The 25,663-nt window shown below is 37.4% G+C and overlaps 1 pseudogene; it reads right to left on the reverse strand.

Annotated features, from left to right (window-relative positions):
• Positions 1–25,663, reverse strand: part of LOC132539722 (large ribosomal subunit protein uL16-like) — a 50,485-nt pseudogene that overhangs the window by 7,883 nt on the left and 16,939 nt on the right.

A 25,663-nucleotide genomic window follows, 5' to 3' on the forward strand; every position in this document is an offset into this window, starting at 1 on the left:
CTATGGTCTCTTTGACTCTCTGTTTCTATCCAAAATAATAATAACAACAATACTAAAAATGAAATCCATTCACATTTATAGTACGTATCAGTTTAGCTTCAAGTGCATACAAATTATGTACCTTTATTTATTTACCATCTTTCTTTAGCCACAGGATGTATATCATTTGCTATACTGTTTTAAAAAATGTATTTCTAGACTAACAAAATAGCTTACTTGTCTAATGTGTTGTTTTGCTGTATGTCCCACCCAGTTTTAAATCTGGTCTCCACCATATTATAGAAAACTTAGTTGCTGTGTTCTCTTTCACTCTGTCTCTCTACCTTCCAAAACAAAGCAAAAATAAGATATACATAAGAATGAAATGACGGTGCAAAGCGCAGGTGGCGTAAAGTGCAAGGACCAGGTTAAGGATTCCAGTTAGAGCCCTGGGCTCCCCACCTGCAGGGGAATTGCTTCACAAGCGTTGAAGTAGTTCTGCAGGTGTCTTTCTCTTCCTCCCTCTCTGTCTTCCACTCCTTTCTCAATTTCTTTCTGTCCTATCAGGGAACAACAACAATAACAACTACAACAATAAAACAACAAGGGCAACAAAAGGGTATCAATATATAAATAAATATTTTTTTAAAGAATGAAATGGCACCTACAAAATACAAAAACCTTTACTAGAATCTTGGCTTGTCCTACCACCATCAGTTAAGACTTCGTTAAATCTACCCACCTAGTTTGTCTTTCTTCCCTCAGAATATAGCTCTCTAGATCCTGCCTTGTACTCAGACCAGCCCATCAAGTCACTTGTTGACAGAGATGTTCCTTTGTTATTCAGTCATGATATGCAACCCTGGTTTCTGCTATTCAGGATAAAGGTCAGTTTAGATTGGCTTTGTAAATGTTCACAAGGTTGATTTAGATTGCTTTTGTAAATGTCTGATTTCTTGTACTGAAGGCAGCTTGATTACAAGAAGGTCAACACATTTGTTCTAAAGAACATCTTTGTATTGAGGTGGAACAGAATGTACGACCACTACATATATCTCTTGGGCATAAATATTATTTTAGACTAATTTTTTTATGCAAGCAAAAGACAAAAGAAAATTTTCATTTGTAATGGAAGTCTCCATTTGTTTTCTTTCTTCTTTTTTTTTTTTTTCCCCCTGAACCTGAAGTCTGATATGCAGGTGGCTCCAAGTTATTGTCTGGGGAGATGATGCCATGGCTGGAAAAAGGACCAGATAGCTGGATCAGGGAAGAGAGTAGCTCCCAAATATGGGAAAGGTATATAAATATTGTTGGCTGTAAACTCCATCAATTTTATCTAATCTGGGGCCCATATTTAGTTTAGGAGCCTATGTGACCTCTGCATCCCTGTAGATCTGAGCTCATATTCTGTGGTCATGAGTAGGAACATTCCAAGGTGCCCCAATATCAGTACCTATATTCCTCAGGTGGATCATAGAGTATGTTGTCCAACCTCCCTTCAGAGGATAGAACATTCTCTACCATTGTTGATTCAAGTTGAGGACAAGGTCCTATGGGGGCTTACAAAGGGGTCTATTGTATTCTTCCTGATAGAGATGACCAGTAACAATGGGAGAGAGGGATTTATTTGAGGTCTAGGCCCATGATGTCTGTTTGGGAATCTCAGTACTCCCCAACTAGGGACCCCGCTGATGAGGGGAAATCTTCATTTGTAAAGGCATTTCCCTTACTGTATAAAGAGTGAAAGATAAAGAAATCTACAAAAATTCTTACCTGTGGAAAAGGATGAAACTTGTCTATGTAAAACCATAACATATACTATTGCTTAATGTGCCTGTCCAATGTCTTTTTATTTTTCCTACATGGTTATTGCTTGGAGAGTCGGTGCCTGAACTACTGCTCCTGGTGGCCACTTTTTTTTTCCTTTTTATTGTATGAACAGAGAAATTGAGAGGAGAGGGGAAGACAGAGAGGGCAGAGAGAATGATAGACACCTGCAGACCTGCTTCACTGCTTGGGAAGTAACCGCCCTACAAGTGGGGTTCTGGAGGCTGGAACTGGCATCCTTAGAACCTATCCTTTGTAGTATGTGCGCTTAACCAGAAGTGCCACAACCTGGGCTCCCTCCAACTTCTTAACTGCCTAAATTTATACTGAACACAGTGCCTATGATAGAAAAATAATAAAAATAAAACTTAAAAAAAAGAAAAAAAACATTATCAGATAATTTAACCCCACTGTGAAACTGTGTATATGGTTATTGTAGAGGGTGTTGTTCCTTATTTGGCTTACACATTTGAAAAATTTATGCAATTGATATTTATTGATTTTGCTTGTGTTCATTTTAGTACTCCCTTTTTGTCCCTAGAAATTATAGGAGTATTTTTTTTTTTTAACAAATCCTCAGTATGGCAGCTTCATTTATCAAGATAAATAAAATATATTTCTTTTCTAAAAAGATAGTGTTCATTGAAAATAGTGGTGAACTATTTTGGGAATACCCTAGCTAATGAATTTATCATTCTTAGGGTTAATTAGCAGGATAAATTGACACAGGTACTTACCTACGTATAGCGACTACATCTCCCAAAAATCTCTCCACCAATATATTATCTTGTTGAATCCATGTTGACCTGCGCAAATCAGTCATGGAAAGTATGAATTGTTAATCATTGATGATGAGGGTGGAGAGTAAAGGAATTATAACTATTCTGAGGTTTATACTTCCAGCTTATTTTGACTTATCTTCTTGGTATGAAGCTCTCTGGTGGGTAAGGTCTTCTCTGCTTCTCCATGTCTTTAAGATGTTTGTGCTTACAGATATTGTGGTGAAAGGACTAAATGCTGGGGAATTTAACAACTCTCACAGGCACTTCTGACCTGTCACACTTGTTAAATTTTATGTTGAACTCCTCCCAACAGTGTCTTTTGTTCTCACATTTAACCATTAAAGAGTCTTCTGACAATAGTCTATGCCTTGTCTTTGCAAAATAGTCTCCAAAGGAAGGCAATGATTCAGTATTATTTTTATTATGTTTCTCTTTTTTCAGTAACATAAAATAGAATGGTTTCCTTCCTTCCTTCCTTCCTCCCTCCCTCCCTCCCTTCCTTCCTTCTTTCCTTCCTTCCTTCCTTCCTTCCCTCTTTCCTCCCTCCCTCCCTCCCTTCCTTCCTTCCTTCCTTCCTTCCTTCCTTCCTTCCTTCCTTCCTTCTTTCCTCCCTCCCTTCTTTACTTCCTTCCTTTCTTCTTTCCTTCTTTCTATTCTTTTACCAGAGCACTGCTCACTCTGGATTATGGTAATGGTAGTGTTGGGGGTGGGTAAGGGTGGGGGTGTGTTTGAACCTGAGACTTCTGGTGCCTCTGGCTTGAATGCTTTTTGAATAACCATTGTGCTAGACTCTTAATTTCTAAAGTCAGAGACTTTGACTTCCATTAGAACTTCGTGAATTTTCTTTCTCCAATTGTCCAATGTCTAAAATGGGGCCTGTAAATAAGTTGCCTCTAGGATGGTGCTGGGATGAACTGCAGTTTAGATGTGAGGTGAAGGGGGTGGGCAAAAGAAACATGGAGTCTTAATATGTCTAGTTTAATGTTGATGGTGACATTGAACCTCAGATGTTGGTCACTTATGTTTTAAGAATCAACTGCCCGCATGCTTTCTCTCTCTCTCTCTCTCTCTCTTCTCTTGTTGGGTATATTTTCATTTTAAATAAATGATTTCTGTTCCACTTACCAGCCAGCATTATGTCATGGAATCTTTGCTGACCTGGGGCAAAAATAGAAATCTGAGGATCACAGAAGTTCCTCAGTAAAATATTGGTCCATTAATTATTCAGTGAAATGTGAAATTATATTTATTTTCTTCTTCCTTCCTCTCTTTCTTCCTTCCTTCCTTTTTTTTCTTTATTTTTTTCTTACATTTTTGTGATAGTGATCAAGAAAGAGAGGGACAGATACTAAACCACAAAAGCCTTCTCCAGTTCAATGGGTATTGGACTTAAACTTGAATCACAAGCACAATAAAGTACTATTTTACTGATTTTCAGTTATATTTCTTGATAAAAAAGCTTGACCTTATAAATATTCACCATTTTAAATCAATTTCCTGAAGTGGAGTCTGTTTAAATCCTGTACCTCTTTTTATGGCCTTGTAAGAGCACTCACTTTGAAATCCCTTTTTTTCATAGATGGTTGTATAATTTGCTTCTCCACCCCAACCCCACCCCAGTACCTTCAAATTTTAGAGTAGATTTCATCTTGTCAGTAGTTGCTTTATAACTTCTATCCTTTCTCTGTATTTTAAAAACACTTTTGTTTTTGCTTACAATCAAACTGAAAGGCATGAGGATGATCAGGAGCATAGGATTCTGTAGTTTGGTAACACTGCTCTTGTCCTATTTTTAGACACATTAATACTGTGTCCACTATTATCAAGCAATGTTGAAATATATTTTTCAAAGGTGAAGAGTACATTTAATCCTAAAGAGATGTATAGGAACTTCTTACACAGTCTCTGCTGTTTGTAGCTACACTGAAGTTCCAAATAAGAGTTCTGATTTTTTTTTTTATCTGAGTCAATAATTTCACTGGAAATACAGATGTTAGGAACTTAGAAAACACCTATACATGTACACATCCAGTCTGTTTGTTTTTTGTTTTCTATCTCTCTCTGTAAGCCCATGGGTAGCCCTAAAGGTGTGCATGTGAAAGCATATCTCTCAAAAATTGGCTTTGTGATCCTCCACACGTTTTGTGAAAGTGAGAAACTTGTCTAGTATTTTATTGTTATTGTTTATCTTTTCTTCTTTAAAAACTTTTTAATTATCTTTATTGATTTATTGAATAGAGACAGCCTGAAATTGAGAGGAAGGGTGTGACAGAGAGGGAGAGACACAGTGTAACACCTGCAAATCTGCTTCATCACTTGTGAAGCTTCCCCCCTGCAGGGGGGGACCAGGGGCTTGAACCCTAGTCTTTGTGCATTATAATATGTGCACACAGCAAGGTGCACCACCTCCTGCCCCCCTTTAATTTTTATTTATAAAAAGAAAACACTGACAAAAATCATAGGATGACAGCGGGTACAACTTCACACAATTCCCACCACCAGAACTCTGTATCCCCTCCCCTCCCCTCCCCTCCCCTCCCCTCCCCTCCCCTGATAACTTTCTTATTCTTTATGCCTCTGGGAGTATGGACCCAAGGTCATTATGGGATGCAGAAGGTGGAAGTCTGGCTTCTGTAATTGCTTCCCTGCTGAACATGGGTGTTGACAGGCTAATCCATACTTCCGAGCTGTCTCTCTCTTTCCCTAGTAGGGTGGAGCTCTGGGGGAGCAGGGCTCCTGGACATATTGATGCGGTCATCTGCCCAGGGAAGTCCAGTGGCATCATGTTAGCATCTGGAACCTAGTAGCTGAAAAGAGTTAACATATAAAGCCAAACAAATTGTTGAGTAACCATGAACCAGAAGGCTGGAATATTGCAGATGAAGAGTTGGGGGTCTCTGTTTTGCTGATAGTTAGTAGGCCTGTTTGAGTTATATTCCAAAAAGCCTGACTATACAATTTTTTTTTCCTGAGCCTGACAGCTGATATGCAGGTGGATCCAAATTACTGTCTGGGGAGATGATGTCATGGCTGGGAAAAGGACCAGAAAGCTGGATCAGGGTAGAGAGTAGCTCCCAAATATGGGAAAGGTGTATAAATTTGTTGACTGTAAACCCCTGATTTGATTTTATCTGGGGCCCATATTCAGCTGAGGAGCCTCTGCATCCCTGTAAATCTGAGCTCACATTCTGTGGTCATGAGTAGGAATCTTCCAAGCTGCCCCAATATCACGACCCATGATCCTCAGGTGGAACATAGAGTATGTTGTCCAGCGTCCCTTCAGAGGATGGAACATTCTCTACCATTGTTGATCCAAGTTGAAGGCAAGGTCCTATGGTGGCCCACAAAAAGGTCTATTATGTTGCTCTTGATAGAGATGACCAGTGACAATGGAGAGAGGGATCTATTAGAGGTTTAGGCCCATCATGTCTGTTTGGGAATCTCAGGATTCCAGGACTAGATATCCCTCCCCATTTTTATTGCCACCAGTTTTATTACTGAGGCTTGGTATCTATATGATACCATGATAATTGCTTCTGCCAGCTTCTGAAAATATTTTCTTTGGGTGGAGGCTGATAGATAAAGTTTCCCCTCTGCACTTGGGGACTAGGAACTTGAACCAGGTCCTCACACATGGTGACATGTGTGTTCTACTGGGTGTACCACCTTCTAGCCCCTCCTAATTCTTTGTTGCCTTTAACTACTTAGTTGGAGTCTGAACATATTCAGCTTCAGTTTGACCAGTTGTCCTAGTCTCCAATTTTTTTTTCCTTTGGAATAACCATTTTCTTTCTCCCTTTCAATCTTTCTTTTTTTCATTCCTTCGCTCTTTCTTTATTTTCTTTTTTTTTCCTGCTACCAGGGATATTTACATGGATACATGCTTCCATAGCTGCAGGCAGCCATTTCCTTTTTCCCTTCCTCTGGATAGAGAGGTTAAGAAACAAACAAAAAGGGAGACAGTGGGGCCCTCTCTCCCTTTTAGATTTTTTTTTTAACCTCTTGCTTTTTTGAGGAGACACCTCAGCAGTTCTCCACATTTGGGAATCCTGCCCCCACACACACTACTACCACAACCCAAGTGTTCCCTTTTGGTGGTCTTGCACTTGAACTCAGAGCCTTCCTTGCACATAGTAACACTTATGCTTTTACTGGATGAACCACTTTTGGCTCTCAACCAACCAACCAACCAACCAACCAACCATCTTTTTGGTTTGTTTTTCTTTCCTTTACATTTTTGGGCATGGTCAGTAGTAACAAGCATAGAATAATGCTTTAAGTTTAAAATAACTACTGTAGGGGGTCAAGTGATGGAACATTAGGTTGAATGCACATGTTAGTATGTGCAAGAACCAGAATTCAAATTCCCAACCCAACCTGCTGGGGGGGGGAGGGGACTTTATGGGCAATGCTCCAGGTATCTCTTTTTCTTACTCCATCTCATCTTTATCTCCCCTTTCCTTCTCAGTTTCTCTCTGTCCCTATAAAATAAATAAATAAAATATTTTGGGTTGTATTATTATATGGAAAACTGGGAAGTGTCATGCATATACAAACTATTGTATTTACTGTTGAATGTAAAACAGTAATTCCCCAATAAAGAAATTAAAATAAAATAAATTTTTTAAAAAAGATTTAAAAAGAAAAATCACTGCTGTAAGACCTGATGAATGCTCACTCAGTAAAACACTTGCCTTACTTACATGACATAGAGTTCTGGGCCAAACTCCATGGACGATAAAGAAACAAGACAACACTGTCCCACCATCCATGGAGCTTTGTCAGTGGCATCCATAGTGCTCCATTGTGCTGCTGAGGTCTGAGCCCAGAATGCCACATCTCTCTTTTGCTACCACTGTTATCTGAGCCCAGAATGCCACATCTCTCTTTTACTACTGATTCACTGTTTGTGAAACTTCTCCCCTTACCAGTGGGAACCAGGGACTTAAACCCAGGTCCATGGGCATAGAGATATGTGTATACTATCACTGAGTCCCTATTTTCTTCGGATTTTTGTTGCCTCCAGGGTTATCGCTAGGCCTCCATACCTGGACTATGAATACATTGCTCCTGGAGCTTATTTTTTCCATTTCATTGCCTTCGTTGTTATTGTTGTTGTTGCTGATAGGACAGAAAGAAATAGTGTGAAGGGGAAGACAAAGAGAGGGAGAGAAAGATAGACACCCGCAGACCTGCTTCACTGTTTGTAAAGAGACCCCCCTGCAGGTGGGGAATGGGGGTGGGGGTGGGGCAGGGGCTGGATCTGAGATCTTTATGTAGGTCCTTGCACTTTGCTCCATCTCTCTCTTAACCCATTGTGCTACTGCCTGGCCCCATTTTCTGATGTTTCCGTGGTAGTTTTAAAATATTATCACATGGGGTTAGAGAACACTTCACCCAGTAAAGTGTCAAATTAATATGCTTAATATCCCAGATTCGAGACCCTGGTCTTATACTGTGTCCATAGGATCTTCAATTTAGGCTGTGATATACTACACTTTTCACTTTCCTCATATTCTATTCTTATATTAAATTAATTAAATAAGACTGGTGAAATAGTTCACTTGGATAGTGTGCTGCTTTGTCATGTGAATGACTTGAGTTTGAGCCCAGACCTCACTATATTGAACAGAACTTTGGGCTATGGCTTCTCTCACTCTCTTACTCACTTACTCACTCTCTGACTAAAAGTATACACTTTATTTAAAAATAATTGTAATAGAATCAATAGAAACCCAGGACTGGTGGAATCACATAGGCCAAAAGCCTCACCTAGCCAAAACAAAGACAAGAACAAGTAGTTAAAATGGGACCATAAATGCTTTGATACTGTCTTTTTTAAAGAGTTGGAACTTAAATTCATCAACTGATCCTTAGCTGTGTGAATTACTGTAGGTATCTCCAATATTTTGACAGTATTTGATGTGTAACAGATGTTTCTTGTTGTTGAATATAAAACAGCAGAATTTGCATAACTTAATGGAAGGTCCTATTGCCACAGAATAAATTTATATATACTGTACTTAAAGTAAGTTGTAGATGCACGATAATAAAATTCTGCAGTTGTAGAGGATCAGAAAGAGAATTTACAATTTACGATGTAAGAAACAAAGTTATGACAACAGCAAAAGATTAGATTGACCTGGACAAAGTGGCATCTGGAAGCAAGAGAAAAGTAATGGCTTCTTATTAATGCTGAATAAGAAATCTCACTAGGCCCTTAGAGAATAACTAAATATTGAAAACAGAATGCATTCATAATATGTTGCATATATTAATATTTAATTTAATTATCTTCTTTATAAAAATCCAAGCTGAAAAACACAAATGTTTTTAATGTTAGCTTGTTTTCAGCATAAAACAAAATTTAATAATGAAGGTGAAATGATGAGTAATTAAGATTACAGCTATTACTGGGGGTTGGGCGGTAGCACAGTGGGTTAAGCTCATGTGGTGCAAAGCACAAGGACCTGAGAAAGGATCCCGGTTTGAGCCTGGCTCCCCACCTGCAGGGAGTCGCTTCACAAGCTGTGAAGCAGGTCTGCAGGTGTGTATCTTTCTCTCCCCCTCTCTGTCTTCCCCTCTTCTCTCCATTTCTCTCTGTCCTATCCAACAATGAATGACATCAGCAACAACAATAATAACCACAACAAGGTTACAACAACATGGGCAACAAAAGGGGAAAAATAAAAGAAAAAAATGACCTCCAGGAGCAGTGTATTCATGGTGCAGGCATCGAGCCCTAGCAATAACTTGGGAGGAAAAAAAATGATTACAATTATTATTATAAATATGGAGTTTTGTAAAGATTTCTTTTTTAAATTTCTTTATTGGAGATTAATGTTTTATAGTTGACAGTAGATACAATAGTTTGCATATGCATAACATTTCTTAGTTTTCCACACAACAATACAACCTCTACTTGGTCCTCTGCCATCCTGTTATAAGACCTGAACTCTCTCAAACCCACCCCAGAGTCTTTTACTTTGGTACAACACACCAACTCCAGTCCAAATTCTGCTTAGTGCTTTTGCTTCTGATCTTGTTTTTCAACTTCTGCCTATGAGTAAGATCATCCCATATTCATCTTTCTGTTTCTGTCTTATCTCACTTAACATGATTTCTTTAAACTCCATCCAAGATGGGCTGAAAACAGTGAAGTCATCGTTTTAATTTTTTGTTGTTGTTGATAGAACCTGAGAGATACTGAGAAACAAGGGGGAGGAGAGACCCGCTACATTGTCTCACCACTTGTGAGCTTCCCCCATGCAGGTGGGAACCAGGGGATTGGTAATGCATGCACTCAACAAGGCACACCACCTCTTGACCCTCAAAACATTTATTTATTAACAAGAGATAAACAGAACATTACTGTGGCATATCAGTGGCAGGGATCATATGTTTACCCTCATGCATGCAAGTCCATCACTATATATCCACTTTACAGCCTGTCTTCATTTATATTTAAAAATATATATGGGGAGTGTAGGGTGGTAGCGCAGCAGGTTAAGTGCACATTGCACAAAGCGCAAGGAGTGGTATAAGGATCCTGGTTCGAGCCCCCAGCTCCCCAACTGCAGGGGAGGGTCATTTCACAAGTGGTGAAGCAGGTCTGCAGGTGTCTATCTTTCTCTCCTTACCCCCGTCTTCTCCTCCTTTCTCTATTTCTCTTTGTCTTATCCAGCAACAACATCAATGGCAACAGTAACGACAACAACAAGGGCAACAACAGGGGAAACAAAATGGGAAAAAATGGCCTCCAGGAGCAGTGGATTCATAGTGCAGGCAACAAGCCCCAGCAATAACCCTGGAATATATATTTCTGCAGACTGGAGGAGGGCATGCGAATGTTGCTACTATAGTGTATATAAAAGATGATAATATCTTCTACTAAGGAGGTAGTTGTAAAGCAGAAAATGTAAAGAAGCTTCACAAATTCTACTGAAATTATTTATTTATTTATTTTCGCTAAATAAATTGCTGATTTATTTGGATAGAGACTGAAGTTGAGAGGGAAGGTGGAGCTAGAGTGGGAGATAGGCAGGAGACATCTGGAGTAATTCTTTGTTGTTCCTGAAGCTTTTCCCCTGCAAGAGAGCACTGGGGGCTTATACTTGAGTCCTTTCACACTGTAACATGTGTGCTCAGTTGGGGATACTACAACCTATCCAAGTCCACTTTACTGAATTTTAAACAAACCTTTTGTTTATTTTTTAGTACTTCACTCATTCTTATGAGTAACCTAATAGTTTTTTTTTTTTTTTTTTAAGTTTTAATCTCCCAAGGCACTCTATCACAAAACACCTTAGTAGGAATCATATGGAAGATTTCCTTTTTCATATTGGCTTGTAGTGCTCTCATGGCCAACCCTTGAAATTATTCTAGAATCAAAAGGGTCTATAAGTGTTTTAAAAGTGATCGTAATAATGGATACTCCTTTAGAAGACTTGACTTTTATTTAAAAGTAAGCCTGGTTTCAATACAATTATTTATCCATAAAAATGTATGTTCCCTTTTACTTTTGTAGTTGATCCATTCCTAGAAGAAAGTTATATTTATACTTGAAACTTTTAAGTTAAAGTAATTCTCGTAGGTATTGATGCTTATGGATTATTTATAGAGATCATATTTTTGCATTGTTTCATACCCTTTCAATTGTTTCAGAACAATTCTCTAGCATCAATGAAGTCAAAACTTAACATTTTAAAAAAGTGAATAGTACGATATTACTGGTAGAGTTCAACCTAATATTTCTTTTTTGATCTGGCAATATCTAGCAATCTGCATTGTGGTTCTATGTGCACTGAAATTTGTTTCAAGGAGAGGGTAGTTTTCAACTGGATTTGCCTTGTTTATTTATGTAGCCTTTATTCTATCCTTCAGAGGTGGTAAGATAACTGGCACTCCATCACAGTTGCAGTGATGCTGGGAGTAATTAATCTACAGCCAGACAGAAAAAAAAGAAAACTAAAGAATTAGCATTATATTACTTAAGCCCTTTGAATTCTTATTGACTTCTATGTAAGCTGGGATTAATTTTCTGCTGGTCATGACTGATCTTGTCTTAATTTTTGAAGTAGCAATGCATTTTTGCTCAGGGAAATGTTAAAATGAAAGTATCAACATTAAATAATTATATCAATAAAGAACATTTAATCAAAATAAAAATATGTACTTCCATAAGGTTACATAATTTTCAGTCTTGAAATGCTTTGCTGTATAGCTTATTGTGATTAGTTTTTGTTAAGATTTTCTAAGCTGCAAAGTTCTGTAGGATGTTTAAACTTCTATTTGCTAAATAGACTATATTACATAAAGTGAATATAACACAAAACAGAAACCAGCTCTGTAATAACTATAAAAGATGATGACAAACCATACAGATTCATATTGTTGGATTAACCTTTTGTCCTTGTCCTTTTTTCTTTTTCTTTTTCTATTTTTTTTTTGCCTCCAGGGCTATCACTGGGGTTCAGTGCCTGCATTAGGAATCTGCTGCTGCTCTTGGAGTCTACTTTTTCCCTTCTTGTTGTTTATCATTGTTGTTGTTATTATTGTTGCTATTGCCATCATTGTTGTTGGATAGGAAAAAAAGAAATGGAGAGAAGAAGGGAGGGAAGACAGAGAGGAGGAGAGAAAGATAGACATCTACAGATCTACTTCACTTCCTGTGAAGTGACCCCCCCCCCCCCCCCGCAGGTGGGGAGCCAGAGGCTCTAACCCAGATCCTTACTCTGGTCATTGCACTTTGTGCAACGTGCGTTTAACCCACGGTGCTACTGCCCAGCCTCTTTTTGTCTTTTTATTTATGAACTTTTTTTTTTTAATGTGGCACTGAGTAATGAGCAGAGAATGAACCAATTACATAGCATATACATGATACTGTTAAATAATCTCCCTGGATTTTTTAAAAAATTCTATTTAGTTACAGGAAGAGAGTCTGAAAAACAGCTTAGTAGGTATGCTCCATGTCATCTTCACATATAGAGGTCCAAGCCCTGGATCTCAAGAGACCTCTAGTCTGTGATGTCTACACACACATAAAATCTATACATATATATATAAAGTTAGCCCAGGAGTAGTGAAATTGGATATATATACAATTCCACAAAATAATAAAATGAAACAAAAATCCGACCAAACAAAAATCTAAAGTAAAAATGAGAAAGAGCAGGAAAGAGACTAAAACACTGCTCCTACCATCATGGAATTTTTATCCCTTATACTCCACTGTGATGCTGGGGTTCACACCAGGATCCCATATATTCATTCTAACTTTTGAGCTTTTCCCAGTCCCAGAGATTAATATTTTTTATTGGTATGATTTACATTCCACACAATTAAAATGTCTGCCAATTTCTTATTTTAAGAAGTTATTTGGAGGCAGTGAAGGATCAGGAAGATTGCACATCAGACTTGCATACCAATGTTCAATACTCTGAGATCTCAATTTCAATACTCAGTGTCACTGTTTGCCAGGGCTGAGCAGTGTTCAGTTGTTTTTCTCATGAAAATTATATTTTCAAAAGAGATAACACAAAATATTGTAATGAATACAAATGTTGTATTAGATTTTCCATTGTCAATTCAATTTCAAGATCAAAGAGAATATCTAAATTGATAATTTAGCTGTGCTTAAAACATTTCATTTAAAAATTATGAAGGTAGAAAGAAACGTCTACCTAAAGAGAAATTATAATAGAATTTAGAAGATGGGGCTCAAGTATAGAAGTAGAGGACCAATGAAAAATATTTTCAGGATTATAAGGGCATAACACATCCCAATTAGACTTAAACTTTTAAATAATTAATCCACTACACACTCAGCATTTGTAGAGTATTAAGGTTTGTGGTTGGATCTAGCAACTGAAACATAGCAAACTGTTCTATTTAAAACACATTTGTTACATCCTTGTCCTAAAAACATGAATTCTGTGACTGGCAAAGCCTGGGATCAGCCTATAATAATGAAGAATGGTTTTTAAGAAAAGCACATTCTGGATCACCATTATTTTTACAGTGCTTGAAGAAACTAATAAAACTGGGCTTATCTTGGCATCTATACTAGCATTGCAGAAAAATTGATCCCATTGGTTTGAAAAATGTCTTACATTTTCAATGCCTTTAGTGTAAAAATATCAAAATTAGTGTCTGAACTTTGTTCACTGATGCTGAAATCTTAATTTAATGTAAAGGAAAGTAGGTGTCCTTTTTATCAGCTACTGTTTGATCCTGCTTCCCCAGCAAATTCTCTACTCATTAAATGTTTTTCCCTCCATCTCTGATGAATAGGATGCAAACCTGAAACACTTCAATGATATTTTTTCTCTGCTTTGATTTCATGACAACTACAGATTTATTTATTTTTTTTTCCTGAGCACTGATTAGATCTGGTTTTATGGTGGTGTGTATGTGTGTGTGTGTGTTTGGGGTGGGGGGTTGAATCTGGGACTTTGCAGTCTCAGGCATGAGAGTTTGTTTGCATAACCATTATGCTATCTACTATACCCAATTTAAATATTTTAAAAAGTCTCTTAAAGCAGGCACCTAGTGGAGTCTGAATAGGTTTATGGCGCGTTTTTCAGGAGACAGTCTCTACAATACAGATCTCTATACAAGCTAAAATTACTAATTAGTAATTAGTAATTTACTAATTACTAATCTCACACTAATTAGAAAATAGTGAATTAAAAAAGTAACTGCTGTGCAATTGATTTTCTCTGACTTAGGACATGAAAGATCATGATCTGAATGCAATACACATGTAATCAGATACAGGAACCCACTTTGAAACTAACCTAAGTGCCCACCTATGGGTAGCTAAGAAAGGTCACTTTAGTTTCTTTCTCTCTTTCTTTTATTATTTTTATTTTTTAAATTTATTTAATACTGTGCCCTACCTAAGTAGTATTATAATTCTGTTAAGCATACTTTATCATGTGAACAGCAACAATAACAACAACAACAACAAAACAGACTGAAATTAGGTGCAGAATGGTGAAATGGAATTAGTATAGTTACTAGGAAATACCAGGAAAGAAAGCAAGATACAAAATAAGTTAAAAATATGAGAAATGTTTAATTAAAATTCACAAATTCAAAATGTGAGCACTTAAACATAAAGAGGACCAGTAGAGAAGATGGTTTTCATATATGGTACAGATATGTTTTCTGCTTTATTTTTTAAAATTAATATCTTACTTGTGATGGCATTAGTCAGAAGTCATAAAATCAAATAGACAAATTAGAAATATTATACATCATCAAAGAATATGAGAGACATGAAAAATAAAAGCAGGAATCAATAGTTCATCTAGAAAGATGACTGCTTTGTCATGCATGTGATCCACATTCTACTTTGGCTTTTCCTGTGCTGGGGAAAGCTTCAGTGCTGTGGTCTCTCTCTCTCTCTCTTTCTTTCTGCTCCCTCCCTCCCTCTCTGTGACTATGCATCTCACTGCCTAAAAAGGTAGGCCCACAGTACTGAAACGACCATTGACAAAAAACAACAAAAAAAACTAAATGAAATAAAAAAATATTTACAAAACCAGAAACTCACCTGGAAAGGCAACTACTTTGTTGTCCACTGCACCACCTCACAGGCTGCAACTACTTTGTTGTATGTGAGACCAAGTCTCAAGCTTGGCCCTGTCACACTGGGTGAGTTTCAGTGCAATGGTGTCTTTTACTCTTTCCATCAATTTCTTTTTTATTTTTTAAATTTTTAAAATTTTTTACATTTTATTTTATTGTTACAGACATAGAGAAATTGAGAGGGGAAGGGGAGATAGAGAGGGAGAGAGACAGAGAAACACTTGCAGCCCTGCTTCACCACTTCTGAAGCTTTCCCCTTCAGGCGGGGGACAAGGGGCCTGAACCTGGGTCCTTATGCACTGTTATGTGTGCGCTTAACCAGGTGTGTCTTTCCATCTATTTCTCTGTCATCTCTGTATGAAAAAAGTTGGCATAGAGTAATGAAGCCACAGTGACAAAATAATTAAACAAAATCAGAAATAAGAATGGAAAAGAATAGAAAGAATCTGATTAAAAGTCTGAGTGGTAGTACACCTGATTGAGTGTACACACTACAATACATAAAGACCTGGGTTCAAGCCCCTCCTCTGACCTGCAGGGGGAGATTTCATTAGTGGTGAAGATATATCTATCATATATATATATATATTTTTTTTTTTGTGTGTGTGTATATATATAGTAATTTTATTAAGATACATTAAGAGTTTAGATTGGGAGCTCTTTCTCGACTATTAATATAATTCAGCTGTTGTGCACTGACAGTGTTTTAGTCTGATTAGTAATGGCTTCTCTGGTGACATTTATGTCTGTGATTACAACGCTGGAATGTACTAGAAGACATTTAGAATTTTTTTAACTTTTTATTTATTTATTTTCCCTTTTGTTGCACTTGTTTTTTATTGTTGTTGTAGTTATTATTGCTATTGTTGATGTTGTCATTGTTAGATAGGACAGAGAAAAATGGAGAGAGGAGGAGAAGACAGCGAGGGGGAAAGAATATAGACACCTGCAGACCTGCTTCACTGCTTGTGAAGAGAACCCCAGCAGGTGGGGAGCCAGCCAGGGGCTCAAACCAAGATTCTTATGGACACTTTAGAATTTTAAAACTATTATGTCTTCTTGTTTCCTACAGACATAATAGATGGATCATGTTCTTTAATCCATTTACCTGCTCTGAATCAACTATTTAATCAGAATGAGAGGGGGAAAAATAGATTGCAAGTCTCGAGCTTTTAGGCACAGACTTCAGTTCTGAGTATATAGTCTTCAGTGAAACACCTAGAAGTGGCACTATTTGTGGCACTATTTGAATTAGTTGAGATCAGCAGATGCAGTATCAAGTGGTATGGATCAAGAGAAGAATGAATGAAAATGAGCAAAGCCCTAGAGATTATAATAGTGAGAGAAATAAGGGTTTTCTAGAGAATGAGGAAGGTTTCTTACTGTCTTAGAGTTTAAGAAGGCAATGGATAATTATTATAACCAAGTTATTTGGGAACTTGGTTTACTTTGAAAATCTTATGGTTAGGATTTACTGTACCATACAAGATCTTACCATGATTTATGTCATTTAATGCTATTTACAAATAACTATGTCTTATATACTGATAAGACTGGTTGCTTGTGGTCTCCCTAATCTAAGATTATAGATTATTTAATATTTCAAAAAAATGTTATTATTAAAAATGCATTAACAAATTAAACCCAATGTTAAATTTCAGTCAGTTTACTAATTTGAGAACTTAAGTGCTTAGGTTGAAGGAATACATACTCTCATTTAACAGTATTTTATTTAACATTATTATAAAGAAACTCTCACTTATCTCATGTAACAATATATTTGAAATAAAATGGGTGAGATTGGCTCATTGTTGGAGTGTATACACAAAGTTTGGTTTCATTCCCTAATGTGGGGCTATATTCTATATATTATTACATTATAACTGATTTAATATATATACATATAGTGTTATAGTATGTTGTAATATATTTTATATGTTTTTCAGGTATGTAAAATTGTAATATCAAACCATTTTGTGGTGATACCTGTTAGAATAGTGGTAACATTGCAATCAGGTGTTAGCACACATGATACTGTGTGTGCTTTCCTGTCCCTAACCCTCAAGAATCATAACTTAAACATAAAGATACAGGAAATGTGAAATTAAAGGATTGCACTTAAAAAATCTTGTTAATATTACACAGAAGAGAGACTATGGTAGATAGGAAGCATTCTTTTTCTATAAAGACATTAACTTTATGTGCAAAAGGAATGAATAAAATAGTTGCCTCTTAAGTAGACTATTGTAGCTTTGTGGAGAGGAAGCCAAGTCTTTAATTTGGTGGGGGGGGGGGGGGCAGGGTCTTTCACATGTGCAACTTCATTGCTCTGGGTCTTATTTCAGACAAAGAAATACATAGAGAGAAAAGGGGAGATATCACAGCACTGGAGCCTCCTCCACTGCCTGAGCACCTATCTTGTGCTGGAAAAAAAAATCTAGGTAGGTAATGTGTATGGCAAGGTATGTGCCCTACCCAAAAAGCTATTGTACTAGCTCTCTTTTATACTTTCAATATATAAAGTATTCTACTTGCTTAAATTCAATATTTAAATTTCATAAATTATTTCAAAAGTATACTTGTTTTTCCTTTGCTATATGCATTTTATGAAATGATTGACCAAATGAAACAATTTCTTTTTATTTATTATGTACTTATTTATTTATTTTTCACCTCCATTGTTATCATTAGGGCTCGATGCCTGCACTGCTCCTGGAGGCTATTTTCCCCTTTTATTGCCCTTATTGTTTATTGTTGTTGTTGTTATTGCTGTCATTGCTGTTGGCTAGGACAGAGAGAAATCAAGAGAACAGGGGAAGACAGAGAAGGAGAGAGAAAGATAGACACCTGCAGACCTGCTTTACTGCTTGTGAAGTGATCCCCTGCAGGTGGGGAGCCAAGGCCTCAAACCAGAAAGTTTATCCCTGTACTTCACATCATGTGTGCTTAACCCACTGCGCTACTGCCAGGCCCCCGGAAGCAATTTCTATGAGACAACGTATAATTGGGGTGGAGGGAAATAGCATAATGGTTTTGTGAGAAGATTTCCATGCCTGATGTTCCAATGACACCACCATAAACCAGGGCTAAGCAACTGCTCACTTAAGCAAAAATTAGTAAAATCATGGGCCCCTTGGAATATACCTAAAATAGACTTCCTAGCTTATTTCAACATGAAGATCCCAAATCTCATCTGCTCTATTCTTACCTTTAGATTTCTGATTATTAAACTATTTGTTATGCTTTATGTCTTAATGCTCTTCAGCCACCAAGTTGCAGATGTTAACTTGACACTAACCTGACATCCCTAAGCAAACAGCCTCACCAATACGTCCTAGAACCTCACTTCTCCAGAGTCCTACCCCACTAGAGAAAGATAGGAACAGGTTGGGGGTATGTGTTGACCTGTCAGTGTTTATGTCCATGGGAGAAGCAACTACAGAAGCCAGATCTTTCACCTTCTGAAGCCCATAATGATCACTGACTGGGTCCATGCTCCCAGAGGGATAAACAATAGGGAAGCTTACAATGGTGGGGATAGGATGTAGAATTCTGGTGGTGGGAATTGTTTGGAATTGTAGCACTCTTTTCCCACAATCTTGTCAATCATTATTTAATATCTAAAAATAAATAAATAAAAAGTTAAAGAAGTGTGTATTTTTACTTTATGTCTTGAGTCATACTTGTAATAATATAAAGGAGAAACTATATCACAGATACACATCATGATTTTTTTTCATTTACATCTGAAGGGATAAAATCACAGTATTAATAGAGTTATATTTTCATTATAGGCTTGTACTTTTTTTTAAGATTTTATTTATTTATTTATTCCCTTTTGTTGCCTTTGTTGTTTTATTGTTGTCGTTGTTGGATAGGACAGAGAGAAATGGAGGGAGGAGGGAAAGACAGGGGGGAGAGAAAGACAGACACCTGCAGACCTGCTTCACCGCCTGTGAAGAGACTCCCCTGCAGGTGGGGAGCTGGGGGCTCTAAGGTCCTTGCGCTTTGCTCCACGTGCGCTTAACCCGCTGAGCTACCGCCTGACTCCCAGGCTTGTACTTTTAAAAAAAATATTTATTTATTTACTTATTCCCTTTTGTTGCCCTTGTTTTATTGTTGTAGTTATTATTGTTGTTGTCGGTGTTGGAAAGGCTTGTACTTCTTAAAGATTGTTTTATTAAAATGTGTGTGTGTGTGTGTATGTGAGAGAGAGACAGAGAGACAGAGAGACAGAGAGAGAGAACGAGAACCAGACAATCACTTTTGTGCATATGATGTTGACAACTGAAGTCAGGCCATCATGCTTTTATGTTCAGTGCTCCAGCTACTGTGTCACTTTCAGGTCACTAGATTTGTACTTTCAATGATTCCCAGATCATATGAAACAAAGCTGTGTAATTATTATATTGATAAAACAGAACACTTATTTTTATAAAGATTAAGAAAGTAAAATAATGGACATTCAGCTGCTACAAGACAGTATTTTATTCAGACAAGGAGACAGAGATATTGCAGCACCAATGTTTACTCTAACATCATAGACTTTCCTAAAAGATATAGCAGTTTGAATTTGTGCTGCGTGCTTGACAGTGGAGCACTATTACCTGGCAAAACTCATTTGAACTTTATTTTGTTATATAGAGATTAAAACCTTTGTATAGGATATTTAATTTAGTTTTTTAATTTATTTATTATTATCTTTAATTATTGGATAGAGACAGCCAGAAACCAAGAGGGAGGGGGTGATGGAGAGGGAGAGAGACAGAGAGACATCTGCAACTCTGCTTCACCACTTGTAAAGCTTTTCTCCTGCAGATAAGGACTGGGGGCTCGAACCCAGGGCCTTGCATACTGTAATACATGTGCTCAACCAAGTGCGCCACCACCCAGCCCCCAGAATATTTAATATTCTATAAGTAAACTGATTATTAGATTTCAAAAGGAATAATATTTTGATCAATTTTAAGTTCCTTTGCATTGTTCTCTAGCAATAAAAGTATTCAGTACCATGACTGGACAGTTAGTTAAAGTTTATTATCTTTAAATTGAATGCTTGATTTGGTTAATTAAATATACTCATTTAGTCTCTATTCTTTGACTTTTTTTTGTTACTGCTGTTAACACTGACCCTTTTCAGTGATAAAATTTAGCAAATTCTGGCAAATATAAGATATGTAAAGTTAAAACAATTCTTTCCCCCCCTGAAATTTAGGGTTATTCTATATGTTCTCATTTTAATTTTTAATTCCTACTTTAGTATAAGCACAATAACCAAAGACATGAACATGCATATGTATGAGTGACCTGTATATATAAATCGTTCCCTGTATGTATGTAATATAATGTATAAAAGTCTGAGAGAAGGTTTCCTGGCACTTAGATTCAGAGCTGTCATTCATCTATTCAAGCCTCCGAAGTGTCTTAACTTTCTTTGTTCTGCAAGAGGTTTACTGGAACCACCACACACTGTGTCAAACTACAAGCAAATCCTTTATCAGCACATCCCTTTGAAACTGTCATTGAATTGCAAGGACCCAAGGAGTGATAAGCATTAATAATACCCTGTTCTTTTTAATCCCTTCCTTCTTTCAGTTTTATTGCTAGATTCTTTATCTAAACTTTAGGCTTTATAGTCCATACAAATATAATTTTCCTTCCTTTCAAAAATGTGCTTAACCTAATATATATATATGCATATATATATAATATATGTGTGTGTTGTGTGTATGTATACATATATGATATTTTGTGACTTGTATATTTATTTATTTTTTTATTAAATGAAACACTGACAAGAGCATAAGATGGGTACAGTTCCCACCACCAGAACTCCATATTCCACCCCTTCCCCTGATAGTTTACCTATTATTTATCCCTCTGGGAGTATGGATCCAGGGTCATTATGGGGCGCAGAAGGTGGAAGGTTTGACTTCTGTAATTATTTCCCCACTGAGTGTGGGTGTTGGCAGGTTGATCCACACTCCTAGCCTGTTTCTCTCTTTCCCTGGTGGGGCAGAGCTCTAGGAAAACAGGGCTTCAGGACACATTGGTAGGGTCGTCTGCCCAGAGAAGTCTAGTTGGCATCATGGTATCATCTGGAACCTGGTGGATGAAAGAAGAATTAAGATATAAAGCAGAAAAATTTGTTCACTAATAATGAACCTAAAGACTGGAATATTGCAGATGAAGATTTGGGGTCTCTGTTTTGGAAATAGCTAGTAGGTCTATGTTAGATATATTCCAAAGGGCCCATGACTATACTAGTTTTTTCCTGAACCTGACATCTGATATGCTGGTGTAGCCAAGTTATTGCCTGGGGAGATGATATCATGGCTTCAAAAGGGGCTAGAAAGCTGGATCTGGGAAGAGAGTAGCTTCCAAATATGGAAAATGTGTATAAATATTGTTGACTATAAATCCCATCAATATGATCTAGGACCCATATTCAGCATTGGAACCTATGTAACCTCAGTATCCCTGTAGGTCTGAGTTTGCATTCTGTGGCCATGAGTAGGAACATTCCAAGCTGCCACAATTTCAGGACTCATCTTCTTCTGGTGGTAGATAGAATACATTATCCCTTCCACTATAGAGCCATATTTCCCCCAGTTCTGGAACCTTATGGTGGGTCCCACTTTTCTGCATGCTTCTCTCAGTTCATATCAAGTAATATTGCATCTGCCGGTTGCAACTTAATCAAAGCAAAGAGTGCCACCCCAGCATGCTTCACTTCAGACTGTGTCCAGAGACTTCAGGAGTGGAATGACAACCTTTCAGCTTCATCACTAGGGTGAGATCTTTCCTTTCATAGTATTCTCTAATTCCAGGTGGTCCACTCCGCAATAAAGTCCCCAAACCTAGATATAGACCAGGTCCCCTGAGATAGAGCAAATGTTCGCACGTGTCCATAAACCAGGGAAAAATATATACCTGAAAGCAGAAGTACACAAGAGTCTGCAGACAGTACCCCCCAACACTTCATCTGCACTATTCCAGCCTTTAGGTACATGATTCTTCAACAATTTGTTTGTCTTTGTATGTTAATTCTCTTTCAGCCACCAGGTCCCGAATGCCAGCATGATGCCGACCAGACTTCCCTGGACTGACGACCCCACCAATGTGTCCTGTAGCTCCGATTCCCCAGAGACCCACCCTACTAGGGAAAGAGAGAGAGGAAGACTGGGAGTATGGATCGACCAGTCAACGCCCATGTTCAGCGGGGAAGCAATTACAGAAGCCAGACCTCCCACCTTCTGCAACCCACAAGGACCCTGGGTCCATACTCCCAAAAGGATAGAGAATGGGAAAGCTATCAGGGGAGGGGGTGGGATATGGAGATTGGGTGGTGGGAACTGTGTGGAATTGTACCCCTCCTATCCTACGGTTTTGTTAATGTCTCCTTTCTTAAATAAATAAAAAAAAATATGTTATCCAACCTCCCTTCAGAGGATGGAACATTGTTGATCCACATTGAGGGCAAGGTCCTATGGGGGTCCCCAAAGGGGTCCATTGTATTGTTCCTGATGGAGATGACCAATGACAATGGAGAGAAGGATCTATTTGAGGTCTAGGCCTATCATGTCTTACTTTTTAAAGTAAGGCATTCTTGTAAATGATACTGTACTTGGAAGGTTTTGGGTTCATAGATGACAACACACCTGAAATGAAGCCTAATAATATCAAAAAGGTTCCTATACCACAGAGATTGTGAAATACTTTCTAAGGGGCACATTCCAAGTCATTGTTACATATGACTTTTTGGTATGGAACACACACACACACACACACACATATTTCACACACACACACATCTCTCTCTCTCTCACACACACACATTTGTTGTAAAGTAATAACATAAAATTAATTGAGAGTTCCCTGAATTGTGAATAATGTTGAAGCACATAAGAAATAAATCTTTTAAGTGGGAAATGTTGTGCTTGTACAAACTATTGTATTTACTGTTGAATGTAAAGCATTAATCCCCCAATAAGGAGGAAAAAAAGGTGCTAAAAGAAAAAGAAATCTTTTAGTGCTTCTAAGTTTGTTGCATTAGAATTTCAAAATGTCAAGCTTTAAATTGTTGGTATATTTATATTTTTGTTACATTAAATTCAAAATGTAAATATAGTTAAAACCATAGTGTGCAATATTTTAAATAAATATAACTGAAGTAAACCTTTTAATTTTGTGTATGCATGAAAAGCTTTAAAAGTTGGAATTTATTGAACAGGGGCTTTTTAAAATTGTCACAATAGCACAAAGTGCTGCAAAAACGATTTACAGAATATTTTCCTTGCCTATCAGGTATTTTTCATGGCAAATGTGAATTATTCAACTATGTAAATCATATTAACCATGTCACAATGTTAACACAATGCATTAGTCATAAAGCAGAAGACCATCTAAGGAATTTATCACTCTCATATTCTTAGCTATAGCTTTCATTAAAATCATGTTTAGGATTATATGTTGGAATTTGAAAATTTTTAGATCTGATTTGTATAACAGGTAACTCTTATTAAAAAGAAGAAAAATGAAACTACCAGAGAGGAAGTCTTTGAAAAACTCATTAATCTTATCAAGTACATATCTTTATGGATTTGCCTTCTTAAGCACATGCCTAGAAAAATGTTTGCATTGCAAAAAAGTCTTGGCCTAGACTGTGTGTTAACTGTCTTTTAAAAAAGCACGGACTATTACGATATAGATGAGGAGATTACCTAATAGTTATGCAGAAGGCTTTCATGTAAAAGCTGAGGTCCTATGTTCAATTCCCAGAAACATCATAAGCCAAAGGTGAACAGTTCTATAGTATCTTTCTTTTTACATCTCTCATAAAAATTAATAAAAAAATTAAAATAAGGGGGTTGGATGGTAGAGCAACAGGTTAAACACACATGGCATTGACAGGATAGCCTGAGGGTGCTTCCTGAGCAAGTGCTCTCTGGGTTGGAGAGAACTAAACTGGAGCCAGCGGAGGCTGCTGCATGGGAGAGGGATCAGGAACTCGTGCCGCACTAACAGCGCGGGAGATACACTCTGGAACTCTCAGAGCTGGAAAGCAATTCCAAGTGATTTTTACTCAGAAAAGCAGCTTGTATATATACTAGCCAAGTAGGGTGGAAACAGGGTGTGATGTAGAGAGGGTGGAGTGAAAAAGAGATTGGTGAAAAGGAGAGGGGGCGGAGCAGGTGAGAATTCTACCACTGAACCACCAATGCCCTGGAGGGAGGGTGGTGCTTAGTTAACAGTGGTTTATGTAAATAGACCGCAGCTTTGAGTGGGATCAAACCAATGCCATGCAGGCATGCTGGTGCTTAGTTAAGCAGGATTAGAGACAGAAGCTTTAAGCCAGGGGAGCTGGCATACTACCCAACATGGCATGAAGTGCAAGGACCTGCATAAGGATCCCAGTTCGAGCCCCTAGCTCCCCACCTGCAGGGGCTCCCCACCTGCAGGGGAGTCGCTTCACAGATAGTGAAGCAGGTCTGCAGGTGTCTTTCTCTCTCCCTCTCTTTCTTTCTCTCTCCCTCTCTTTCTTCCCCTCCTCTCTCCATTTCTCATTGTCCTATCCAACAATAACAACATCAATAACAACAATAATAACTACAACAACTATAAAACAAGAGCAACAAAAGGGAAATAAAATCAGAAAGAAAAAAGAAAAATTAAAATAAGAGGTGTCTTTAAAGAATACATGGCAAAACCCTTTTCAAAAACATTTTGCTTACTTCATTTACATTAGCATAGTGTATTTATAAACATATATATGTATACATATAATTTTTATAGATACATACAGTTATAGAATATATATTTTTTCATATCATTTTTTCCTGAACACTCCTTAGTCCTACAAACCACAAAAATTATTTCTTAAAATATGTTTAATATAAAAATTATTTCTTAAAATATGTTTAATATTTTAATATGTTTAATAACAAGGCTGTAAAATAACAGGAGTAAAATTCCACAGAGTCCTCACCACGAGAGTGCCAAGTCCTATCTCCTTCTTTGGAAACTTTTCCTCATTCTTTTTATCCTTCTGGGCATATGAACCAAAATTCTTTTGGGGGTATAGAAGATGGAAGATCTGGCTTCTGTAACTGCTTCTCCACTGTACACGGACAATGGTTGGTCGATTCATACTCCCAGCCTGTTTGCATCTTTCCCTAGTGGAATAGGGCTCTGGAGGTGAGATTTCAGTACATATTGGTGAGGTCATCAGGATGGAATCATAGTAGCATCAACATTTTGGTGGTTGAAAGGCAGTAAAATATAAAGTAGGACAAATTGTTTGATAAACAGGAATCCAAAGATAGAAAATAGAGCAGATAAAATTAGGGGCCTTCAGGCGGGAAGAAACTAGGAAGTCTACTTTATGTTCCAAAGGGTCACTTGACTTTAGTACTTTTTGCCCGAAATTGATAACTAACATACAAATAGACTAAAAATATTGTCTTGGATAATGGTGTCAG

This window comes from Erinaceus europaeus, chromosome 8 (assembly GCF_950295315.1).
Source record: "Erinaceus europaeus chromosome 8, mEriEur2.1, whole genome shotgun sequence".
Taxonomy (NCBI): domain Eukaryota; kingdom Metazoa; phylum Chordata; class Mammalia; order Eulipotyphla; family Erinaceidae; genus Erinaceus; species Erinaceus europaeus.